Consider the following 22,411-nt stretch of genomic DNA (forward strand, 5'->3'; position numbering starts at 1 on the left):
GATGGTGTCACTGCACTCCAGCCTGGGTCACAGAGTGAGGACACACAAAAAATGTATATCCTCTGAATTGCTTGTATTAGTCTGTTTTCCTACTGCTATTAACAACTGCCCAAGACTGGGTAATTTATAAAAGAAAGAGGTTTAATTGACTCACAGTTCAGCATGGCTGGGGAGGCCTCAGGAAACTTACAATCATGACGGAAGGCAAAGAGGAGGCAAGGCACCTTCTCTACAAGGCAGCAGGAAAGAGAAGTGCTGAGTGAAGGGGGACGAGCTCCTTATAAAGCCATCAGATCTCATGAGAACTCACTCACTATTACGAGAACAGCATGGGGGAAACCGCCCCCATGATTCAATTCCTTCCACCTGCTCTCTCCCTTGACACATGGGGATTATGGGGATTCTAATTCAAGATGAGATTTAGGTGGGGACACAAAACCTAACAATATCATTGCTTAAGCATGCTAATTTTATTTTTCAGATCTTCTAGAGCTCTGCCTTTTTGTTATTATTGTTGCTGTTACTTGATCTACCAGTTTTTGAGAAGAGTGAATTAAAATCCTCACTGCAGGCCAGCCACGGTGGCTCACGCCTGTAATCCCAGCACTTTGGGAGGCCGAGACGGGCGGATCACCCGAAGTCAGGGGCTTGAGACCAGCCTGGCCAACATGGTGAAACCCCAAATCTACAAAAATATAAAAATTAGCTGGGCATGATGGTGGGTGCCTGTAATCCCAGCTACTCGGGAGGCTGAGGTGTGAGTATTGCTTGAACCCAGGAGGTGGAGGTTGCAGTGAGCCAAGATCATGTCATTGCACTCCAGCCTGGGCAACAGAGTGAGACTCCCTCTCCAAAAATAAAAATAATAAAGTAAAATCCTCAATGCAATTGTTGATTTATCTATTTCTCCCCAGTTGGTCAGTACTGCTTTATATGTTTAGGTGGTATTGTTAGCCAAATATATAGTCCTTTATATGTTTACATGACATTATTGGGTAAAAAAAATATATATATATATATTCTTTTTATTTTTTATTTTTATTTTTGAGACAGAGTGAAGCCCAGACTGGAGTGTAGTGGTATGATCTCAGCTCACTGCAACCTCCACCTCCCAGGTTCAAGTGATTGTCGTGCTTCAGCCTCCTGAATAGGGGGGATTACAGGCATGTGCCACCATGTCTGGCTAATTTTTGCATTTTTAGTAGAGAAGGGGTTTTGCCATGTTGGCCAGGCTGTTCTTGAACTCCTGACCTCAAGTGATCTGCCTGCCTCAGCCTCCCAAAGTGCTGAGATTACAGTTGTGAGCCACTGAGCCCTGCTAATATATATCTATTCTTTATATGCCAGTATATAATGCTCCTCTTGCCCCTTATGATATGTATATTTTGGTCTTAAATTCTGTTTTGTCAGTGATTATGGTTGCTATCCCAGGTTTCTTTTTGTTTATATTTGCTTGATATTTTCCCTGTCTCTGGATGATTTCTATGTAGACATTTCCTTGTGTATTCTTCAGCTTCACTAAAATGTTTCTAGATGTGAATTTTTAAAATTATGCTTTATTTATTATCAAAAATAATAATTGGCTGGGCGTGGTGGCTCATGCCTGTAATCCCAGCACTTTGGGAGGCCGAGGCGGACGGATCACAAGGTCAGGAGATCGAGACCATCCTGGCTAATATGGTGAAACCCCGTCTCTACTAAAAATATAAAAAATTAGCCGGGTGTGGTGGCAGGCGCCTGTAGTCCCAGCTACTTGGGAGGCTGAGGCAGGAGAATGGCATGAACTCGGGAGGCAGAGCTTGCAGTGAGCCAAGATAGCACCACTGCAGTCCGGCCTGGGTGAAAGAGCAAGACTCTGTCTCAAAAAAAAAAAAAATTAATTTTTAAAATTATTTTTAGTCAGTTTTGGAAAATATGTAGCTGTTATCCCTTTAAATATTTCCTGTTGTGGCAGACACACTCTAAGGTGCCCCTTCCCTCCATCGATCTCTACCTCCTGGTGTTCATGCCTTTGTGTAATCTCCTCCCCTTGTGGGTGGGCAGGACCTGTGACCTGCTTCTAAGCGATAGGATATGGTGATGGTGATGGGCTGTCACTTTTGTGAGTGTTTCATTATGGAAGAGTCTGTCTTTTTTTACTCTAGAGGCTCTCCTTGCTTGCTAGATGAAGTAAACAAACAAGTTGGGAAAGCCCATGTGGCAAGGAACTGTGGGTGGCTTTCAGAAACTGTGGGTGGCGTCTAAGAGCTGCCAGCAAGAAGCTGGGGCCTTCTTGCCCACAACTGCAAGGGAATAATTTCTGACCACAATCTGAGCAAACTTTGAAGCGACTCTTCCCCCATTGAGCCTCCAGATGAGAATGCAGCGCAGCCAACACCTTGATTGCCATCTGCAAAACCTTAAGCAGAGGATCCAGTTAAGCCATGTGCAAGCTCCTGGCCAACAGAAACTATAAAATAATAAATGTGTGTTATTTGAAGCCACCAATTTAAAAAACAAAAACAGTCAACTCTCTGTATCTGCAGGTTCCATGTCATTGGATTCAACCAACTGCAAATTAAAAGTATTTGGAAAAAAATACAAATAAAAAACCAATACAGTATGACAACTATTTACATTGTATTAGGTATTATAAGTAATCTAGAGAGGATTTCAAGTTTATGGGAACATGTGCACAGGTTATATGCAAATATTATGCCATTTTATATAAGGGACTTGTGTGTCTGTGAAGTTTGCTATCTTTGGGGGATCCTGGAACCAATCCCCCAAGGCTATCAACAGAATAACTATACATCTCCTTTTATCCTTTTTATTCTTTCCTTCTGGGACTCTGATTAGATAGATATTTTAGACCTTCTCATTCTGTCTTCCATATCTCTTAACTTTCATGTCTTCCATCTCCTTGTCTCTCTGGGTAACTCCTTTATGTATAACTTCCAGTTAACTAGTTCTTTCTTTGTTTGAGACAGGGTCTTGCTCTGTCAACCAGGCTAGAGTGTAGTGTCACAGTCTCACTGGCTCACTTCAACCTCTGCCTCCCAGGCTCAGGTGATCCTCCTGCCTCAGCCTCCCGAGTGGCTGGGACCACAGGCATGTGCCACCATACCTGGGTAATTTTTTGTATTTTTGTAGAGATGGGGGTCATACTATGTTGTCCAGGCTGGTCTCAAACTCCTGGGCTCAAGTGATCCTCCAGCCTTGGCCTCCCAAAGTGCTGGGATTACAGGCATGAACCACTGTGTCTGGCCACTGCTGGTCATTTTTGATAGTATCTTGTTGTTTACTTAGCTTTGTGATTCCTCAGCATTTCATACATAGTTATCTTATAGTCTGTAACTGACAGTTCAAATATCTAAAGTCCCTGGAGGTCAAAATCTATGGTTAATTGTCTCCAGACTTTCATTCATAGCGGTTGGTTTCCTTGTGTTTTGATCACTTTTGATTGTGAGCTCATTTTAGCTGACCTGTCTGTGGAAAATGTGGAGACCTAAATTGAGAAATGCTTTCTCAGAGCAGAGAGGATTTGCACTTGAACCCATAGGAGCTATTGATCTGGATTTATTCCAACTCTCATTCCAGGCTCTTATGCTTAATCTGGGAAACTCAGATACATTCTCTCTCACCTTGCCACAGGTCCAAGGCCTAGCTTTCAAGTAAATGCCACCCTTGATGGAGATGAATACTTTGGTTTTGTCTCAAAACATTTTACTTCTTTTAAATTTTTTTGGGGAGGGTTGGTGTTATCCCTTATGGCCTATAAGTTTAGGAAATCAAAAAAGCCATATTTTACACAGAATTCAGTTGGTTTGAAGAATATATTCTCCCTATTTCCTGATAACCTAGTCCACCACTGCTAAAATCTTTTGGTTTCTTTTTAAGTATGCCTATTGTAGACAATTTATTGCTGGATTTTTTTTTACCTGCTCCGAGAGTCTCTAACTTTTAGTTGATGAATTTATTGCATTTACAATGGTTGTAATTGCTGTTATAAAAGTACAAATTTCTACTCCTATCTTGTATTTTTCATTTGTTGCCTTTTCTTTTTATCACCTCCTTTTCACTGGATAGATCAAATTTTCTTCTGTTGTCTTAAAAGCTACACATTCTATTTTATGGTTAAAAGCTACACATTCTATTCTATGTTTATGGTCAAAAGCTATACATATCTATCTTATGGTTAAGAGCTTTGTTTATTTGCTTCTACTGAAATCTTAAATTTATCACTCTCTTATCTTCCCCTTAAAAGACAAGTAAAATCTATACTGCTATTTACCCCATCTATTTTTATTTTTATTTTAACTATTTTAATATGTAATATTTCCACTTGGTTCTTCTTATGACTTCATTCTTGATGTACGTGCTAATTAATATAACATCACTGCAGAACTTGGCATCTTAAAACAACAAACATTTACTTATGTATTTATTTTATTTTTTTTCTGAGACAGGGTCTCTCTCTGTTGCCCAGACTGGAGTGCAGTGGTGTGATTTCAGCTCTCTGCAACCTCTGCCTCAGCCTCCCTAATAGCTGAGATTATAGGCACTCGCCACCACGCTTGGCTAATTTTTTTTATTTTTGGTAGAGACGGGGTTTCACCATGTTGCCCAGGCTGGTTTCAAACTCCTGACCTCAGGTGATCTGCCCGCCTCAGCCTCCCAAAGTGCTGGGACTATAGGCGTGAGCCACCCCACCCAGCCATTAAAACAACAAACATTTATTATTTCAGTTTCCATGGGTCAGAAATTTAGGAATGGCTTAGTTAGGTGGCTCTGGCTCAGAATCTCTCATGAGTTTGCAGCCAAGGCTGCTGTTAAGTGAAGGCTTGCCTGGGGCTGGAGGACTGATTTCCAAAGTTGCTCACTCACAAGACTGTAGGCAGGAGGCCTCAGGTCCTTGCTGACTCTTTGTAGGGGGGCTCAGTTCCACAACACATGGGCCTCTCAGTAGCGTTTCTTGAGAACCTCCCTATATAGCAGCTGGCTTTTTCCAGAACCACTGACCCAACATGGTGAAAGCAAGGAAGAAGCCGTGGTGTATTTTATGATTGTTATTTCTGCCATAGTCCATTTGTTAGAAGTGAATCATTAAGTCCAGCTCATACTCAAGGAGGAGGAATTAATCACTACCTGAAAAGAGGATTATGAAATAATTTAGGTACATAGTTTAAAACAACCCCATCGGTTAATATTACTAATACTCTTAACTCTTTGAAGATTCCTATTTTAAATCCTTATGACTTTTGCTTCTCGTACTATATTTTGTCCCATTTTCTCCCATTTTCACTACTTGAAGAGAGGATTATGAAATAATTTAGGTACATAGTTTAAAACAACCCCATCTGTTAGTATTACTAATACTCTTAACTCTTTGAAGATTCCTATTTTAAATCCTTATGAATTTTGCTTCCCATACTCTATTTTGTCCCATTTTCTCCAGGTCTGTGTATGTACTAGGGTATGTACTCCTCAGCTATCTGTAGGTTTCCTTGGAAATATCCAATACTCTATCTCTTGGGGACATTCAAGTCCTCTCAGGTGCCCCGATGAGTTCATGGAGAATGGCATGGGCCGGGCACAGTGGCTCATGCCTGTAATCCCAGCACTTTGGGAGGCCGAGGTGGGCGGATCACCTGAGGTCAGGAGTTCGAGACCAGCCTGGCCAACATGGCAAAACCCCGTCTCTACTAAAAATACAAAAATTAGCCAGGCATGGTGGCAGGCGCCTGTAATCCCAGCTACTTGGGAGGCTGAGGCAGGAGAATCACTTGAACCCGGGAGGCGGAGATTGCAGTGAGCCCAGATTGGGCCATTGCACTCTAGCCTGGGCAACAAAAGCGAAACTCCGTCTCAAAAAAAAAAAAAAAAGAAAGAGAATGGCATGGATGGAGCCAGGCATACAGCCCCTGGCACCATGCAATCACAACTGATTCCCCATCCTCCCCTTCCTGTTTGTCACTGGGCCACCAAGTGATGCCTCTGGCCAGGCATTCATGCTTGAACTCTTAGGAGGAAGCTGTGCTGTGAGGAGGATGCTTTCCCATGGGACTTCACCGGCCCTGGGGGGTAAGACAGAGAACGGGGGAAAAGTGAATGTCTGAGGGAATCTGGTCATCCCATACCTGTTTTCACAGTTTCTCACTCCAGCTGTGCTACTGGGGTGCCCTGATATTACCCCACCATCACTGGAACCTGAGTTATTGCTCCTGACTTCTTTCACAAAGAGGCAGTGGGGCAGCAATGACTGTCCCAATCAATGTGGGGAAGAAGTAAGAGATGGCCCTGAAAGAGCTCTTCCAACCCTTCCTCCCACTGGTGGATCAGGTGGATGCGCACTGCCATGGACACACTAGTTCACGGCAGCTTTTGCTCTTCCTTGGAGCTCTGACAATTTCTAGGTTTGTTGCTCAGGTCCAAGCTTCTCTGCTTCTGTAGTTTCTCTGGGGTGGACTTTGTGAAGAGGAACCTGTAGCCCACCCCAGATTGCTATCTTCTGAGGAATCAGAAGTGCTCCCACTCCTGTTTCTTTTCTCTGAGTCTCTATAAAATAATGACAGGGTGTGGATTAGATCAGGGCCACAAACTCAAATGCCTGCTGGAGCTGGCTAGATTAAAATAATAAATGGGCCAGGTGCAGTGGCTCATGCCTGCAATCACAGCACTTTGGGAGGCTGAGGAGGGCAGATCACTTGAGGCCAGGAGTTTGAGACGAGCCTGGCCAACATGGTGAAACCCTGTCGCTACTAAAAATAACAAAATTAGCTGGGCATGGGGACGGGTGCCTGTAATCCCAGCTACTCCGGAGGCTGAGGCAGGATAATTGCTTGAACCCAAGAGGCGAATGTTGCAGTGAGCCAAGATCGTGCCACTGCACTCCAGCCTGGGTGACAGAGTGAGACGCAATCTCAAAATAAAATAAAATTAAAATAAAGTAATGAATGAAGCTGGTCAAGGAAGAGGCACTAGGGAATGGCAGGGCCAGGGTGGACGGGAGTGTGCATGCTGCATGTGCGTGCTTCATCTATTGAGGTCAGTGATACCCACTGCTGGGCAGGAAGGAAGGTCAGGGCCATCATGAAGCCAGAAAGGCTGATTTGATGGGAAATTTTATTCATTTAAATATCTGAGGGTTGAATTCAGCTGGAGTCATCAGTTTGCCATCCCTGGTTTTTTAATCCCTAAAGGTTTTTTTCAGATTTAATAAGCCAGAAGTCTTGGAGTCTGGAGTATTCCCTTGAGTAACCTGCCAGGCTAAGAACTTTCTCAAATATGGTAACAACGCCCTTTTGGCACAGCCCGTCCTTAATAAGCCCATACTGGAGCCTTGTCTCGTTCACCAGCCTGCAATTCTTGGAATCTGCTTGTTCCTCTTTTAAAAAATTAGAACAACATTTGCCCATTTCCAGTCAGGTGGGGCCTCGCCCATTCTCCAAAATTCTTCCAAGATTATAAACACTAGTGGAGCCTTGGAATTTACCACAGCAGCCCTTGTTGACTTTAGCTTTTTTATTTTTTTCTTTTTAAACCAGCCTCACCTCTTTCTATGCTTTATTTCCCCCCATACTGTCTTTCTATGGGACTCTATCATTTAAAAAATATTTGTCTTGGCCCAGTATGGTGGCTCATACCTGTAGTCCCAGCACATTGGGAGGCTAAGGCAGGAGGATCACTTGAGCCCAGGAGTTCGAGACCAGCCTGAGCAACATGGTAAAATCTAGTCTTTACGAAAAATACAAAAATTAGCCAGGTGTGGTGGCAGCTACTCAGGAAGCTGAGGTGGAAGCTACTAGTTCCATCCACTCAGGAAGATGAGGTGGAAGCATTGCTTGAGCCCAAGAAGTAAAGGCTGTGGTAAGCCTTGGTTGTGCCACTGCACTCCAGCCTGGGTGACAGAGCAAGACCCTGTCCTAAAAAAATAAAAAATAAAAAATAATTTGTCTTCACTCTGACAGACCAGGTTTTTTGTTTGCTTGTTTGTTTGTTTGTTTTTTGAGACAGAGTTTCCATTCTCATTGCCCAGGCTGAGTGCAATGGCGCGATCTTGGCTCACCACAACCTCCGACTCCCGGGTTCAAGCGATTATCCTGCCTCAGCCTCCCGAGTAGCTGGGATTACAGGCATGCACCACCACACCCCGCTAATTTTGTATTTTTAGTAGAGATGGGGTTTCTCCATGTTGGTTAGTCTGTTCTCGAACTCCCGACCTCAGGAGATCTGCCCACCTCAGCCTCCCAAAGTGCTGGGATTACAGGCGTGAGCCACCGTGCCTGGCCTCAGACCAGGTTTTGACTCTTTCTTCTCACATATCTCTTTCCCCACTTACATCCAGTCAAATGCAGAATCCCATCACAGTTGTGCCGTCTTAGGCAAATCACCTAAATTCTCTGTAGCTCAGTGTTCTCTTCTGTAAAATGGAGGAGTTGAACTGGTTGGTCACCGAGGTCCCTTGGAAGACTATTTTTGGGTTAAGGATCCCTTTGACAGTTGGTTAAAAATGGTGGTCCCGGGGCCAGGTGCACTGGCTCACGCCTGTAATCCCAGCACTTTGGGAGGCCGAGGTGGGCAGATCACTTGAGGTCAGGAGTTCCAGACCAGTCTGGTTAACATGGTGAAACCCCGTCTCTACTAAGAATACAAAATTTAGCCGGGCATGGTGGTGGGCGCCTGTAATCCCAGCTACCCGGGAAGCTAAGGCAGAGAATCACTTGAACCCGGGAAGCGGAGGTTGCATTGAGCCAAGATCGCGCCATTGCACTCCAGCCTGGGTGACAAAAGCGAGACTCCATATCAAAAACAAAACAAAACAAAACAAAACAAAACAAAACAAAAAAACCCAAACTAAACAAAATAAAAACGGTGGCCCCTCATTTCAGAAAAGCAATCCCATGGCATGTACTGGCTGACTTTGTTTTGTCTGCTACAACGATCATCCCCTTCTTTCAGGGGACATTTCTCCCCCACGCCTACTGTTTGGCTCTGGATGGGTGACCAATCAAAGTATCCCATCTCACTCTGCTCAGAAGAATGGGTACTTCAAGTTATTTTCTGTTGGTTTCTTTGGTTTGTTCTTCTTTTAAATGGAACTGGGAGGGAAGGTTTCTTTTCCTTTTTGGTAGGGGACCAAGGTTATGAGTCTTGAACTGCCTGGGGCCGTATTTCCTGGTGTGCAGAGAAAGCCCTTCTGTGTGGAAGAGAAGGAAGGCTGCAGAGAGGGGGAAGCCCAGAGTTTGGGGAAAGTGGGTGAAGTAGGAAGGGGAAGGGTGGGGGTTATGGGAAAGGGGAGAGAAATTCCTGCTGGCATTCAGTCCCGGATTCCACTGTCACTGAAGCTCAGCACATTCTTCCTATCCTTTGGTTCAGTGAATCAATAAATTCCTTTTTGTTATTGTTGTTTAAGTGAATTTTAGTTGATGAACTGACATTAGCAGCAGAATGAGTCCCGATTAGCAGAGGCACTACCTTCCCATGCTTTGCATTGTTGACCCTGATATTTTCATACTGCCTCGCGTTTCTTGTCCTCATTCTCTTTGTCCTCAGATTCTAAGCTCTTTTAAGTCATCTTTAAAATGTCTTACACAACTCTTACACCAGTGCTCAATTTGGTCTGAGGGAATTAAACAGAACTTTATTTTCTCACATGTCCCCATGTTATTACCTTCTCTCCCACTGGACTATACATTTTTGGATGACAAGGAAACTATTTTCTAATGTTTATAAGTTCCTTTAAAATAGGCCAGGCACGGTGGCTCACACCTGTAATCCCAGCACTTTGGGAGACCGAGGTGGGCAGATCACTTGAGGTCAGGAGTTCAAGACCAGCCTGGCCAACATGGCGAAACCCCGTCTCTACTAAAAATACAAAAATTAGCTAGTGTGGTGGTGAGTGCCTGTAATCCCAGCTACTTGGGAGGCTGAGGTACAAGAATCGTTTGAGCCCAGGAGGCTGAGGTTGCAGTGAGCTGAGATCATGTCACTGCACTCCAGCCTGGGCGACAGAGGGAAACTGTCTCAATAAATAAATAATAAATGTTCCTGGAAACTGCTGTACACATAGCAGGAACTCAAAAATGCTGGAGATTGCGATGATGGTGGTGACTGTGTCATGAAAGGAGCCCATCTCATTGAGTGCCAGTGTCACTGAGAGGCTGTGAATCAAACGATTGACGAGGTTGCAGGGCCACAGTGGATATCCTTCTGCTAGGAGTCCTGAGGTCTAGCCTAGAAGCTAAGAGTACATGTGACCCCCTCACAGGCCCCCTGGGAATTTCAGTTGGGCCTGGCTGACTGGCTGGGCAGCAGCTCTGGAATTTCTCCTGATGAATGGAGCACTGGGCAGTGAGACCAGATACTGACAGGAGTGGCTAAAGCCACGGTCTATTTTTAACATTAGGGCCAGAGTGCCCTGGCACGGCTAGCAGATCTCTGACCCAAGGCCCTGAGAAGCTCCTGAAATTATAGTGAGGAAGCTCTTTGCATACGCAACACACACATGCACACATCAAGGACGTTGTCAGCAGATAATACAAATAATATGCCTTACCTATTTATGTAACTGCAATTTTTCAGAAACATTTTCTCCAGCAATGGAAATTAAAAGCACATATTAATCATGAGTATTTCAGGAGTAGAGGGTGGATGCTTGAGGGTGTGATGCCGTCATTGAGGTGTTTTGACTTTCAAAAGGATCCTTTATATCCAGAAAGAAGAGTCTGGTGGGCTCTGACAGGAGAAACGTCGTCAGCCAGACGCAGGACCCCTGGCAGAGCAGAGGTGGGTCAGTGTTTCCCAGCCTTGACTGCACATTGTAATCACCAGGGGACGCCCAGATTGCATCAGGCCAATTAAGTCAGAATCTCTCGTGGGAGGAGGCGCGGATAGAGTCCGGGACCCAGGCATCGGTGTTTTGCGGGTCCCCGGGTGATTCCCACGCTCAGCCAAGATTGAGAACTGTAATTTACGCGGCTGGGGTTGGGGGCGAGAAAGCCGTGAGTCCAGTTAACCACGAGAGGGCGCGGTGGAGCAGGAAACTCAAGGTTGGGCGGAGGCCGCACATTTTCCTCTCCAGCATCAAACACCGGAGATGGGGACCTCTTTTACAGATAGAGACCGAGGCGCGTGGCCAACGGTGATCGCGCGGGAACAAAACTGCACCACCCTGTCTTGTGCTTTGGCCATTTCACGGCTTCCGCTTCCAGGAAAGGCCAGGGAAGTTCCGCCTCTGTGGCTAAGCTTCAGCCGTGCAAGGCAGGGCTCAGCTTCGGTACAGTTCCAAACTGGGCGTCGTCCTGGCTGGGTTCTCCAGCCTCCGAGACACACCTGTGTTCCTCCCTGCTCACTCAGGCACCAAGACAGGTCCCTCAGGCAGTGAAGGGATTCCGTAAGGGGAGGCAAGGAGAGAGAAGGCAGTCATTTCTTTTTATTTTTTAAATTGACAAATAAAAATTGTATGCATTTGTGGTATACAACATGATGTTTTGAAATATGTATACCTGGCAGAATGGCTTAGTCAAGATAGTTAACATATGTACTGCCTCATGGACTTACTTATTTGTTGTGGGAATGCTTAAAATCTACTCTCCTAGCGTTTTCAAGTATTGTGTACAATGCATTAATTATAGTCATCAGATTGTTCAATAGAGCCCTTGAACTAAGTCTTGCTGTCTAATTCTGTATCCTTTGACCAACACCTCCACCCTCCACCCCGACGCCAGCCCCTGGTGACCACCATTCCACTCTCTCCTGTCTCTGTGTTCCGCTGGTTTAAATTCCTCATGTGAGTGAGATCATGCGGTATTTCTGAAAGGCGCCATTTCTGCCTACACTGAGCCTGTCTTTTCTGCAGGCAGCCACAGGAAGCACTCCTTTTGGACAGGAGCGACCTCAGTGTTTCCAGGTGAGTGGGTGTCCAGGAAGTGCCCAAGGAGTTGCCTCCAGGAGAATGAATCACTTAGAGGGAAAATAACAAAAGCACTTACTTGCCAAGACGGTGAAGACACTTTACCCAGGAACTGAAAGTGTGTCTTTTTCCACTGCTGTCCTGATGTTGTCACTGGCAAGGAGACTGACTGCAGAAGCCAAGAAAAGGATTCTTGTCCCTCAAAAAACCTTTTGGGCCACAGATGGTGGCCCGGGATGCCTAAACACTCTATGGGGGGCCGAGATCGGCGGATCACTTGAGGTCAGGAGGCTCCCTGCACTTAGAAGGCTCAATGGAAACTTCCCCCATTTAAAATCCTGAACCCGGTATCCCTTCTGAGTCAGCAGAGCCCTTTGCCTTCTTAGTGAATGATCAGCTACTGAGCCTCAGCTGGGCCAAGAGGCATTTATTGAGTGTTCTGCATATAGTAGATAAGGGCTGTGGAGTGAATGTCTGCTTCATTGAGAAAATAAAGGTTTTGGCCAGGTGCGGTGGCTCAAGCCACCCAGCACTTTGGGAGGCCAAGGTGGGCAGATCACTTGAGGTCAGGAGTTCAAAACCAGCCTGGCTAACATGGTGAAACCCCATCTCTACTAAAACTACAAAAAAAAAAAAAAAAAATAGCTGGGCGTGGTGGTGTACGCCTGTAGCCGCAGCTACTTGGGAGGCTGAGGCAGGAGAATCCCTTGAACCGGTAACACGGAGGTTGCAGTGAGTCAAGATCACACCACTGTACTCCAGCCTGGACAACAGATCAAGACTCTGTCTCCAAAAAAAAAAAAAAGGTTTAGTAATTCCTTAATTTCTTTCTCTTCCTCCTCCAAGTTTTATATGCATTTGTACTCTTCCTTTCTCTCATCTCTTCCTTCCTTTTTTACATACCATAACATTCATCATATTAAAGTATACAATTCAATAGCTTTTAGTATAGTCACAGAGTTGTGCAACAATCACTACTATCTGATTCGAGAAACTTTCCATCACCCTAAAAAGAAACTCTGTTCCCATGAGCAGTTGCTCCCCATTTCCCTTCCACCCAGCCCCTGGAAACCACAAATCTACTTTCTGACTGTACATATTTCTTATTCTGGACATTTCATGTAAGTGAAATCAAAGGATATGTGGTGTTTGTGACTGGCTTCTTTCACTTAGTGTAATGTTTTCAAGGCTCACCCATGTTGTAGCATTCGTTAGCACTTTATTCCTTTTTATTGCTGAATAGTATTCCATTGTATGGATATACCACTTTGTTTATTACAGATATGTGATTTCCAAATGTCTTCTCCTATTAGGTGGGTTGTCTTTTTAGTTTTTTTGGTAGTGTCCTTTGAAGTACAAAAGTTTTTAGTTTTGATAAAGTTCAACTTGTCAAACTTGTCTGTTTTATCTTTTGTTACTTGTTGATGGACATTTGGGTTGTTTTCACCTTTTGGCTATCATGAACAGTGCTGTAATGAACACTTGTATGCAAGCTTTTGTGCAGATACATGTTTTTATTTCTCCTGGGCATATGCATAGGAGTGGATTTGCTAGGTCATATGGTAATTTTATCCTTAATCTTTTGAGGAACTGTCACACTGTTTTACAACATGGTTTTGCCATTTTATATTCCCACCAGCAATATATGAGAGTTCCAATTTCTCCACGTCCCCACTAACCCTTTTCATTGTCTGTGTTTTTGGTTTTAGCCATACTAGTGGATATGAAGTTCTATCTCATTGTAATTTTGACATGCATTTCTCCAGTGATTGATAATGTTGAATATCTTTTTGTGTACTTATTGGCCACTTGTATACCTTTTTGTAGAAATATCTATTTAAATCCTTTGCCCTTTCTTAAATTCAGTTGTCTTTTTTTTCTTAAATTATAAGAGTTCTTTATATATTCTGATATCAGGCCTTTATTAGACATCTCATTTGCAAGTATTTTCTCCCATTCTGTGGGTTGTCTTTTCACTTTTTTTGGTAGTGTCCTTTGAAGTACAAAAGTTTTTAGTTTTGATAAAGTCCAGCTTATCTGTTTTCTCTTTCGTTACTTGTGTTTTTTGTCATATTTAAGAAATCCTTGCCTAACACAAGTTCACAATAATTTACTTCTATGTTTTTTTCTATGAGTTTTATAATTTTAGATCTTACATGTAGGTTTTGATCCTTTTTGACTTAATTTTTGTATATGGCGTGATGTAGGGGATTAAACTTCTTTTTTTTTTTTTGGATGTGGATATCCAGTTGTCTCAGCACCATTTGTTGAAAAGATATGTCTTTTCCTCATTGAATGGGCTTGGCACCTTGTCAAAAGTCAATTGCCCATAAATATGTGGGTTTAGTTCTAGACTCTCAGTTTTTTTCTCTTGGTTTATATGTCTATCCTTGTCCCAGTACCACTTAGTCTTGAATCAGAAACTGTGAATCCTCTAACTTTGTTCTTCTCAATATTATTTTGCCTATTCCGGGTCCCACGCATTTCCATATGCATTTTAGGATCAGCTTGTCAATTTCTGCAAAACAGGCAGCTGGAATTTTGACAGAGATCGTGTTGAGGCTGGGCATGGTGTCTCATGCCTGTAATCCCAGCACTTTAGTAGGCCGAGGCGGGTGATCACCTGAGGCCAGGAGTTCAAGACCAGCCTGGCCAACATGGCAAAACTCCATCTCTACTAAAAATACAAAAATTAGCCAGGCATGGTGGCATATGCCTGTAATCTCAGCTACTTAGGAGGCTGAGGCAGGAGAATTGCTTGAACCTAGGAGGTGGAGGTCGCAGTGAACCGAGATTGTGCCACTGCTCTCCAGTCTGGGTGACAGAGTGGGACTCTGTCTCACAAAAAAAAAAAAAAAAAAAAAAAAAAAAAGATTGTGTTGAACTTGTACATTAATTTGAATAGTATTGCCATCTTAACAAGTCTCCCAATCCCAAAACAGGTGACATCTTCCTTTTATTTATTTCAATGATTGTAGTTTTAAATGTATAAGTCATTCCTTCTTTTGTTAAATTTACTTATATTTTATTCTTTTTCATGTAATTATAAATAGAATTGTTTTCTTAATTTCATTTTTGGATTGTTTCTAGTGTATAAAAATACAGTTGATTTTTATATATTGGTCTTGTATCCTTCAACCTTATTGAGCTTGTTTATAGCTCTCATAGTTGTGTCTGTGCATGTGTGTATGTGATTTCTTAGGATTTTCTATGTACAAGATCAAGTCATCTGTGAACACAGAGTTATACTTCTTCCTTTTCAATCTGTATGCCTTTAAATTATTTTTCCTGCCCAGTTGCCTTGGCTGGAACCTCCAGTACAATGTTAAATAGATGTGGTGAGAACGGACATCCTTGTCTTTTTCCTGATCTTACTGGGAAAGCAATCAGTCTTTCATCGTTAAGTCTAATGTTAGCTGTGGGATTTCTGTAGAGGTCCTCTATTAGGTTGAGGGAGTTCTCTTCTACTCCTTCTTGTTGAGTATCACAAAAGTTGTTGGAATTTGTCAAATGCTTTTTCTGCATCTATTGAGATGATCGTGTGGTTTTGTCCTTTATTCTATTAACATGGTGTATTACATTGATTGATTTTCAGTGTTAAACCAACGGCATATCCTGGAGTAAATCTTGCTTGGTCATGGTGTATAGTCCTTTTTATATGTTGCTAGAGTCCACAAATTCTTTCTTTCTCTCTTACATACCTCCTTGTCTCATAGGTTTATTTTTACCTAGCTTCATAATATATGTTTATTTACATCATAAAAATAATCCATGAATCTCATTCCTTTTTTTTTTTTAGACAGAGTCTCACTCTGTCGCCCAGGCTGGAGGAGTACAATGGTGCAATCTTGGCTCACTGCAACCTCCACCTCCTGGGTTCAAGCGATTCTCGTGCCTCAGCCTCCTGAGTAGCTGGGATTACAGGTGTGTGCCACCACGCCCGGCTAATTTTTGAATTTTTAGTAGAGACAGGGTTTCACTGTATCGGCCAGGCTGGTCCCAAACTCATGACCTCAGGTGATCCTCCTGCCTTGGCCTCTGAAAGTGCTGGAATTACAGGTGTGAGCCACTGTGCTCAGCCCATGAACACCATTTCTTAATACTAATTCCCTAGGTTTAACAAAGTAGAACATGCAACATCAAAGTCTCCTGCTTCATCTTCCCAACCCCATTCCTACCACCCGGAGGTAGTGATTTTACCACTCTGTTTTGTGTCTTTTCTGTTATCAGTATTACACTAAATCAATGTTTCTATCTTGTTTGAAATGCTTGTTCCCCAGTGCCATGAAGAAATAGTACTTGAACATAAATTTAATTTCCTCAGCAAGGCCATTTTTATACTTTCTGCAGAAAGGGTACACTCATCAGCAGTTTTGCCATGAGAGCACACCGAACAAAGGAGACAGGGTCATTTATAACCTGATGTGTCTACCCTACTGCTGTGTCTGGTTTCCATTGGCTGGAGTGGGACCTCACATTCTGTATTTGTCCCAATTGGCTAGCAACTTAGAACTTTTTTTTTTTGAGACAGAGTCTCGCCGTCACCCAGGCCAGAGTGCAGTGGCGTGATCTCGGTGCACTACAAGCTCTGCCTTCTGGGTTCACGCCATTCTGCCTCAGCCTCCCGAGTAGCTGGGACTACAGGTGCCCGCCACCACACCCGGCTAATTTTTTTTGTATTTTTAGTAGAGACGGGGTTTCACCATGTTGGCCAGGTTGGTCTTGATCTCTTGACCTTGTGATCCGCCGGTCTCGGCCTCCCAAAGTGCTGGGATTACAGGCGTGAGCCACCTCACCTGTCTGCAACTTAGAACTTTTTAAAAGAGGCAAAGGCAGAGGAGAATAAAGGAAGGAGGAAGTAACTTGTGGAATGCTGAAAAAGGTAAAAACACCTTCAAATAAGGAAGAGGAACAGGCTATGCTTGGACCAGTATAAGCATGCCAGGGCATATATTTAGGCTAAATTGTGGGAGCTAAGAACATAAAGTACATTGATTTCTTTATTATGGCTAGCAGATATTTAAGAATGTTAGCACAGGTCTTTGAATAAATTTTGCTTCTAAGAAAAGTTACTATTTATTCCTAATTATATGGGGAGGGAAGTCTTTGAAGAGGAACCTCTACTTTACTTTTTACAGTCTCATATTTATTGATTTATCAACATCTGACTGTATCCAGAGTAAATAATTTTCAAGCTAGCTCTCTCAGCTCCCTTCCCATCTGTCTTCTCCCCGAGTGTCTGTTATCTGTCTGTTTTCTTCTAGTGGTATGGTAGATTGTGTTCTCAATGTCGGACGCAACTAGACGTCCCATCCCACGAGCTCTTTTGCAGTATTAATTTGCTTTCCCTCCATTAAGAGGTGGAGTCTAGTTTCCCTTCCCTTGAATTTTGGCTCGCCCTGTGACCTATTTCTATCAATAAAATGCAAGAAAAGTGAAAATGCGTACCTTCCAAGGCTGGGGTTCTTTTTGGTTTTGTTTTGTTTTTGAGATGGAGTCTCACTCTGTCACCCAGGTTGGAGTGCAATGGCACGATTTCAGCTCACTGCAACCTCTGCTTCCTGGGTTCAAGCAATTCTCCTGCCTCAGCCTCCTGAGTAGCTAGGATTACAGGCACGTGCCACCACGTCAGGCTAGTTTTTGTATTTTTAGTAGAGACAGGGTTTTGCCATGTTGGCCAGGTTGGTCTAAAACTCCTGACCTTATGTGATCCGCCCGCCTAGGCCCCCCAAAGTGCTGGGATTCCAGGTGTGAGCCACCGCGCCCGGCCCCAAGGCTGGGTTTTAAGAGATCTGCAACATCTATCTTCAGTTCTTGAGAGGTTCCTTCTTAGAACCCCTTCCCTGAGGAAGCCTGAGCAGCCTGTAGAGAGGCTCACAGGAGAACAGGGGTCCCTGGCCAGTAATCCCAGCTGAGCTTAAGCTGGCTGATAGCACCCACTGCCAATCACGCAAGTGGGCCATTCTGGAGTCTCCAGCTATCCCAGTGCTTCAGCCACTACCCACTACCGTGAGAAACAGCACCCCCCCAACCAAGTGTGACTTGCATTCCTGGCCAGCAGAACCACAAGCAAATAAAATAATTGTTGCTTTAAGCCACTAAATGTTGAGTAGGTTGTTACGCAGCAATAGACTGAAACAAATGGTTACATTATAATTCTAAATTCTATACTTAAATTTCTGTTAATTCATTTCCTACTATGTAAAATTTGTTCATCCTGTTGTCTCCCCACATTTCCCAACCTCTGTGACTATATCCTTACTTTAACTTTGTCAGTGTTTGTAATACATACATTCTATCCTCTATAATAAATTATCCTGTGCATATAAACATACTCTGCAATAAATTACTCTGCATTATCTAGATTTCCTCTGTCCACTATGGTAGCCACTAGCCACATGTGGCCCTAGAAACATGAACAGTCTGAATTGATTTGTGTTGTAATACACAAGATTGCCAAAACTTAGTGCTAAAAACAATATAAAAGGTAAACTATCTTATTAACAATTGTATGTTGGTTAAATGTTGAAATGGTAATATTTTGGATGTTTCATTAAATAAAATATACATTAGGCCAGGCGTGGTGGCTCACGCTTGTAATCCCAGCACTTTAAGAGGCCGAAATGGGTAGATCACTTGAGGCCAGGAGTTTGAGACCAGCCTGGGCAATGCAGTGAAACCCTGTCTCTAAAAACAATACAAAAATATTAGCTGGAGAAGGTGGTGTACACCTGTAGTCCCAGCTACCTGAGAGGCTGGGGTGAGAAGATCACCTGAGCCTTGGAGGTTGAAGCTGCAGTGAGCTGTATTGTGCCACTGCACTCCAGCCTGGGGGACAGAGACCTTGTCTCAAAAAAAAAAAAAAACTACTTATCTATCAATTACATTAAAATTAATTCTATCTGTTTCTTTTTCCTTTTGTAATGTTATTAGGGGTGGCAAATATGTGGGTTACCAGTGGCAAATCCATATCGGTCTGCAGCTACCTTAGTTCTTGCTTCCTCAGAAAAAAGGATTTGACTGAGGGGCATAAGGCAGAAAAAGAGACTGAGGCGAGTTTCAGAGCAGCAGTGGAAGTTTACTAAAAAGCTTTAGAGCAGCAAAGGAAGGAAAATGCACTTGGAAGACACCCAAATGGGCACCGTGAAGGTCAAGTGTGACGTTGGATCTTTTCACTTAGGGTTGTATATGCTGGCCTACTTCCAGTGTCTTGTTCCCCTTTCCCTTCATCCTTCCCATAGGGCGAGCTGCCCGCATGCGCGGTGCCCTCCCTGCGCTTGGGAGGTGAGCATGCACAGTGTGTTGAAAAAGTTGTACGCATGCTCACCTGAGGCGTTCTTTCCTTTTCTAGTGGAATGCCCGCAAAGGTCATAGTCCACCATTTTGTCTCTTAATGCGCCTGCCTAAGCTCACGCGCCCAATTCCGGATAAATTATTGGAAGCTGCTGCTGATGAATTTCAAGTGTTTTTATTTACTGAGAAATTGCCTCTCCTTGGTGCCTGCGACCAGTTATCAATTTAGTGTGACAACTGTGGGCCATCAGGAAATTGCCTCTCCCTGGCACCAGCTGCCAAATATAATTTTTAGAGAGGCAGTGTGACAACAGGCAGATCACCTGAAGTCAGGAGTTCCAGAGCAGCCTGACCAAAACGGTGAAACCCCGTCTCTACTAAGAACACAAAAATTAGCTGGGCATGGCACGCGCCTGTAATCCCAGCTACTCAGGAGGCCAAGGCAGGAGAATTTCTTTAACCCAGTAGGCAGAGGTTGCAGTGAGCCAAGATGGCACCACTACCACTATACTCCAGCCTGGGTGACAGAATGAGACTCTGTCTCAGACAAAAAAAGAAAAAGAAAAAAAAAAAAAACCAATTGTAGTGGGCTGAATGGTGGCCACCCAAAGGACATGTCCATGACCTAATCTCTGGAACCTGTAAATATGACCTTAGTTGGAAAAAGGATCTTTGCAGATATAATTGATTTAAAATCTCAAGATGAGGAGATTACCCTAGATTAGCCAAGTGAGGCTTGAATACAGACAGTGACAACTGTCCTTATAAGAGACACACAGAGAAGACACAGAGAAGAGGAAAAAGCAGTGTGACCACAGAGGCAGAGATTACAGTGATGTGGCCACAAGCCAAAAAATGTCTGGAGCCACCAAAAGCTGGAAGAGGCAAGAAAGGATTCTTCCCCAGGACTTCAGAGGGAGAGCAGCCATTGATTTCAGACTTCTGGCCTCCAGAACTGTGAGAGAATATTGTATGTTGTTAGTTTAAGCCACTATGTTTGTGGTAATTTGTCACAACAGTCCTAGTATTGGACACCTATGGGTGTACCAATACACCCATAAATATTATTTATAATGTTAGGACAAAAAATTGTGATGGGTGGCCGGGCGCGGTTGCTCACACCTGTAATCCCAGCACTTTGGGAGGCCGAGGCAGGCAGATCACTTGAGGTCAGGAGTTCGAGACCAGCCTGACCAACATAGTGAAACCCCGCCTCTACTAAAAATACAAAAATTAGCTGGACATGGGGGCATGCGCCTGTAATCCCAGATACTCGGGAGGATGAGGCGGGAGAATCGCTTGAACCCAGGAAGCGGTGTTTGCAGTGAGTCAGATCATACCACTGCACTCCAGCCTGGGTGACAGAGCAAGACTCTGTCTCAAAAAAAAAAAAAAAAATAAAGGATCCATAAGGAATTAAATGTAATTCTTTGCACTGCACTTGTGCTGCTTGAAGGAGACATTCTAAGAATCCAGGTGGAATGGCCACCCAGTTATCATACTTCATCTGTTTCTCAATATTAGCCTCTTTCAGATCAGCAATTGCTTTGGGGTGAGGAGGATTGACTGGGAAAGGACAGGAGGAAAATTCTGGGGTGATGAAATATTCTTTGTCTTGATAGGGGTATATGTTAAATGAGGGTATTTCTATCTCAAAATAAATACAACATGAACCACAGATGTATTTTAAAATTTTCTAGTAGCCCCATTACAAAACAAAAAAGAAACGGATGAAATGAATGTTAATGCTATATTTTACTTAGATTATTTGATAAAAATGGTTGGATGCTACTCTTAAAATCTGAGTATTTTTCCATGTGTACATTATACCTCAATTAAGAAAAACAGACTGGGTACAGTGGCTGACACCTGTAATCCTAACACTTTGGGAGGCTGAGGCGGGCAGATCGCTTGAGCCCAGGAGTTTGAGACCAGCTTGGGCAACATGGAGAAACCCTGCCTCTACAAAAAATACAAATATTAGCGGGGCGTGGTGGCATATGCCATCAGCTACTTGGGAGGCTAAGGAGGGAGGATGGCTTGAGCCCTCCAGGTCAAGGCTAGAGTGAGCCAAGATTGTGCCACTGCACTCCAGCCTAGGGAACACAGAGAAAACCTGTCTCGAAAAGAAAAGAAGATGGATCATGAGGTCAGGAGATGGAGACCATCCTGGCTAACACGGTGAAACCCCGCCTCTACTAAAAATACAAAAAATTAGCCGGGCGTGGTGGCAGGCGCGTGTAGTCCCAGCTACTCGGGAGGCTGAGGCAGGAGAATGGCGTGAACCCGGGAGGCGGGGTTTGCAGCGAGCTGAGATCGTGCCACTGCACTCCAGCCTGGGTGACAGAGCAAGACTCTGTCTCAGAAAAAAAAAAAAAAAGAAAAAGAAAAAAGAAAAGAAAAGAAGAGAAAAGGGAAAAGGCTTGCTTCATATCTGGGCCACAACTTACATAACCTTTTGTTTTTCCTGGAGTTTTGTTTATTGCTTCTCTGGCTTTTTTATTGATGGAGAGGCAAAGATCATTCTCTTTCATAAACATTATTTGTTGATTGGAGTCCACTTTCTTCTTGATATCATTTTTTAATGTAACTCCCTGACTTGATTCTAATTGAACCACTAATTTTGCTGGTCTGTGGACAACTGTCATTCTGGGATTTTTTTTTTCCACATTGTGCTCCTCAGTTAATTTCACTATTTCCTGTTTGTGAATTCCTTTTTTATTTTGCTGGAGTATGTCTTTGAACCTTTCCCCCCCCCAGAAAATGCACGCAGGTGTACATCTATAGCATCAAAACTCCCTGAGAACTTGGAAGGCGCTCTTTCAATATCTTAGACGTCTTCTAGAACCCAATATTGTTGATGACAAATTTGATGCTAGTTGCAGGTGACCTGTTTTCCTCTCTCCAGAAACATGTAGGAAGCTTTTCATTATCCTTAGAGTGCTGCATTATCACCAGACTGTGTCTAGTTTTGTTTTTGGCTTTTCTTTATCTTGCTTGACACTTGAACCCTTTCAATCTGAAGATTCATGTCTTTCTTAGGGATTTTTTCCTATTATTTCTTTCTTCCCCCCGCAACCCTGAGACAGAGTCTTACTCTGTCACCCAGGCTGGAGTGCAGTGGCATGATCTTGGCTCACTGCAACCTCCGCCTCCTGGGTTCAAGCAATTCTCCTGCCTCAGCCTCCAGAGTAGCTGGGATTACAGGTGTATGCCACCACACCC

The 22,411-nt window shown here is 43.6% G+C and overlaps 1 long non-coding RNA gene across 1 annotated transcript in view; it reads right to left on the minus strand.

Moving 5' to 3' along the window:
• Positions 1-11,989: 11,989 nt before the first annotated feature.
• The window catches only part of LOC134736578 (uncharacterized), a 106,472-nt gene continuing 96,050 nt past the window's right edge, over positions 11,990-22,411 (minus strand). Inside the window, exon 3 of the long non-coding RNA XR_010120652.1 lies at positions 11,990-12,062. This is a non-coding gene — a long non-coding RNA (uncharacterized lncRNA). The remainder of the gene's footprint in view (positions 12,063-22,411) is intronic.

The sequence above is a fragment of the Symphalangus syndactylus genome, chromosome 5, assembly GCF_028878055.3.
Source record: "Symphalangus syndactylus isolate Jambi chromosome 5, NHGRI_mSymSyn1-v2.1_pri, whole genome shotgun sequence".
Classification (NCBI taxonomy): domain Eukaryota; kingdom Metazoa; phylum Chordata; class Mammalia; order Primates; family Hylobatidae; genus Symphalangus; species Symphalangus syndactylus.